Source organism: Sinohyriopsis cumingii, chromosome 16 (genome assembly GCF_028554795.1).
Source record: "Sinohyriopsis cumingii isolate HCF-2022 chromosome 16, ASM2855479v2, whole genome shotgun sequence".
In the NCBI taxonomy this organism is placed as follows: domain Eukaryota; kingdom Metazoa; phylum Mollusca; class Bivalvia; order Unionida; family Unionidae; genus Sinohyriopsis; species Sinohyriopsis cumingii.
In genome coordinates, this window is record NC_142976.1 from 58,476,865 (window position 1) to 58,481,552 (window position 4,688).

The following is a 4,688-nucleotide window of genomic DNA, read 5'->3' on the forward strand; positions in this document are numbered from 1 at the left end:
CTTGATCTCTATTTCACCTAAGAAATGAATGTTCTCAGTTGTTTTCATATTCAGTATGTTATTGGGGGCGGGGGTGGGTGGGGGGTAAATGTAAATGTATTCAATAGTTTGTAAATCATTTAAATACATCCATTCTTGGAAATTATGATTTTATTGCATCTTTGAATTTGTTTTAGTCTGCCTAAAAACCATATGCTAGCCACATGCTTTGCAATTTGGTTTTTGGAGGTTGGTACAAATTGGATTGCCCATTGTCAAGGATCATTATTCTCAAGGACAGATTATACAGGAAACAAACATGATGAAATAGAGTGCAGCAGGTCAGTGGAAGCTCTCATTATCTATGGATAAATTTTATAATGTGGATGACACAATGAATAGCATACAGTCTGGTTATTTATTATTTTCAGGACTGGATTGGAAATAAGCGGCAAAAACAGAAACACAGCATTCAGCAGCCTGCTGTCTCAAGCTCTGCTTCCAAGCCAGAACCAATACAATTGAAAGGGCCTAGTGCATAAAAACAGAGGCTCAAGAAAAAATACATTAAAGATGGATAAGTGAAAACTGAGAATACAGAATACTACAAGGGACGAATACATAAAATAAAGATACTTATATGACGAGAATTTCTGAATTAATCATGCCAGAATTATCATTTTGTAGGAACTAAAAATTAAATATTTAATCAGATACAACATTTGAAATAGGAGATGTATTTTAAAGTTCTGAATATATTTACGGTCTACAACAAAGTTCATTGTCAGTAAACAGTACGTCAGTACATCATTTAGATGTACTCTGCATGAACCACTACACAATTTCTCGGTATGATTACCCAGATATTAAGAGACATTTTGTGTTTACGCTTTGGTATGTTGTTCATACATTGATAAACTGCACTTAAAACTGCGTGGTAGACTTTCAAATCGTCTGCCCCTCAGAGAATCTTTGAAAACGAGATGCAGCAAAAAACACTTATAGCTAAATCATGGAGAACATGGGTACATGTGCACAAACTTTTCGCGGGGCCCTGTGTGGCCGAATGCTCAATGACGTCTCACCTCTGCTCGGACGGGTTATAGCCTCGGACTCGGACAACCTAAGCATGTGAGAAAACATGCAAGTGGCTTCCAGTAGGTTGGTGATTCTTCCCGGGATTTTTCCCGAGTTCTTCTTCCACTGGATATATTGGCCGCCACGTATAGCCTATCATGTGCTGAAAAATGGAGTTCAACCCACAACAAGAAAACCACCTTTTGGCAAGATTTTGAGGCATATTAATATCAAGTGACACTATCAGAATTAAGGCAGAGGTGCTTCGATGACCAGATATTTCCCATATATAAATAATGCGTATACACCTCTCTACATCGGTGATATATGGTCTCTGCTCGTTTTCTAAAGAACCACATTTTATTTCTTGAATCGAATTTTAAAATTAATTCCATATGCCATCACTGAAATTCTCTGATAACTCTTTTTACATCTGGTGAGTAGCTGTACGGCGATTTCAACCCATGTCTGTTTTGATCAGCGTTAAACAATGCGGAACACATCTGGCACATATTGGAAAAAAAATTTTTGTTCATGAATTCTTTTTCTTTTCTTTCAATAAAATTATAACCTGACATAACGGAATGTCATGATGTCACGTGCTTACGCAGGAAAGAAGGAGAGAAGAAATAAAGAAACGTATGTCTAAATGAAGGAGGGAAAGAAGAAACATTAGAAGATTATAAAAGAATGAATAAATGAATGAACGAAGAAAGAATGAAGAAAGGGAGAATGAACCAACTAACAGAAATGAAGAGGAGAAAAGAAGGAAGAACGAGGAATAAAATAACGAAAGATGGGTAAGAAATACACGAGGAAGACAGTAAGAAACAAAGATGATTTTCGTACTCCACCTGAACGGAAACGTATAAGGGACTTTCGTGGGAAAATCTCGTGCCAATTGAATACCATTATTTTTTTTACACCAAATAATCTTATTGCCTCTTATATTAATTGTAATAAGCTTCGACATTTCGTCTTTGTTCCACTGACTCCAGAACCTTGCATGTCAGTTTTAATGACTCGAAGGCCCCGGATTACCGGCCGGACCTTCTCGCAGGGTGGCAATCAGTACCCTTGATCCTTTAGGCTTTGACCTATCGGATGTACTCATCAGAACCAACTATCCAAACTCGTGTCAGTCGCCTGTGATCTTCAAGAGGCTCCAGAGCCATGACAGATCCCACTCCTGAGACTACTTCTTCAAAGCTCGCACCAGTCGCCCTTGTACCTCCAGGCTCTAGACTCCTAGTTAGACCCATACTGAAGCCAATGCATCAACATATTTTCATTTCGGTCATCAAGATTTATCTTACCCAGTCTGACAGAGGTTGTTGGCACCACGCCACCTTGATGCCACCTTATTCATTCAATATATGCAAGGATACTGATAACTTGGTTCCTTTATAAGGAAGTAAATAAACATGTTCTTGTTTACGACGGTGAGGAGACTCTTTTCAACATGAATTATTAAATACCTTTAAAAACCACGTTTAAGCCTTCTCATTATAATTCACGAGGTTATCAAAGTACGCCGGGTCCTATATTCATCGCATATTCAAATAATGAAGGTCGAATCATCACATGCAAGGTCATGTATCACTTCATCACATCACCAAATAATGTAGTAGAATCATTACATGCAAGGTCATATATCACTTCATCACATCGCCAAGTAATTAAGGTTGAATAATAAATTACAAGGTCATATCTTACTTCATCGCATATCAAATCTCCAAAAAATGATGGTCAAATCATCACATTCAATGTTATATATTATTTCATCACATCACCAGAAAATGAAGTTCAAATTATCATATCATCTCCGAGTAACGCAATTAAAGGCAAGTTAGCTCATCACAAAAAAAACCCACAATGTTTGATTGGAAGCTTATTACAATCAGCGTTCAATTAAGAGGTGAAGAATGGTTACTCAATGAAAAATCTGTATTAAATGTTAGACATAATTCGAACACCTTCAAAAAACAGTACCAAAAGCCATTTTTTGAATAAATAACATAACCTTTCCATAATACGGACTTTTATCATATCACAATCTGCATATTTAACTAGATAAATTAAATACACATGAATTCAGTTAATGCACATAAATAAAGTATTTTTGATTGAACGTTGAACTTTACATTGATCAATACAAAACTCCTATACTGTTTTTTTTTTATTTAAAATGCTGAATTACGATCAATTCAACATTCATGAAGATTACTGGTCATTATAAAAGAATGCAAACCCTTTAGAACAACTTTAAGTTTTACATTTGAAAGAGAACGACTAGCCTTAATTATTTTTTTTGAAGAAGCTCTAGGTTTTACTTCAAATCATACAGAGAAGAACACGTAAATTCAAAACTTTTTAGTAGTCTACACGACTAGGTCAGTTGAAGGAAAGTAATAATAATTATATTATTCAAATGTTCTGTCAAGAATCATTATATCAGTGGTTTAGAATTCAATTACACTAATTACATTTTATACCCAAAAATATTAAAATCTTCTCCAGGAATTCATCGCAGACTAAAATAAATTAGGTACAATACTTTTAAGGCAGAGCAATGTTAGGACGAAATTAAACTCATTCAAGGTAATTCTCCATTGTAAAAGTTCAGAGGTTATTCCAAAGGATCGATCTTAAGTTCTTAATTTCCATTTAATTTAGTAGGCCTGACTTCGCTGATTGAGTAAATTAGAAAAGACAGCAATTATTCATGAAATAGGTTCACTCTGCCTTCATAATTTCAAGGTATCTATAACTGTGCATTTATATACGCATGAAGTAAACCAATAGAAAAATCGTTATACAGAAATATAGCGAAATCCGAATGAAGTATTTAACTTTACACTTTGCACTATATCCATTTGATGAATTTAAGATAAAATTGCAGATTTAAAATCGTGAATAATATGATATTTCACCTTCACTTGACATGATTAGTTACTAAAATTACATAAACTTTTGTGACCCATCACGACATTATATTCGGAATCGTTCAAGTAAAAGTTTGGTATAGGAAAATGATGTATAGTTTGTAACCACATTAATAGATCAAATCATATCTTCGTTACACTTCAGCCAATAGTGGGTGAAAATATTTATACATTTTTCATAGGTCTTGAACCTGGGCCTTCTTGCAGCTCTTTTTTGCTACGGAAATTTCGGATAGACATTGAAGCTCCAAATTTCAAAGTTCGATATATACTAAAAATGGAAGGCGGTCGTTAGGCAGATAATTATTAATATAAATCGACTAACATGATGGACATGCTACCCTTAAAGAAAAGTTGACTTTGTTTGAGACTTAAACAATTTTACTCTGCAGCGATTATTTGATGATACAATATTCCATCTTTGCAGGAAACATTTCCGATGGCATATTTAAATAATTTTTGTTTTTTCGACGAGAGAGTTTCTATGCAGCGGCTTAGCCGATTGTAATTCATAATATATGCAACGTAGTAAACTAGCCAACTGATCAATGCTATTCGGCATTGCCTACCATCAATCGATGAACGCAGCCTGTTCTAAATTGATATATGCTATTCCGCATTAAAACCTGCGTACGCTTAATATATACTACGCAGCACTTTTGTCTGGACCTACCGTTATTTATCGCC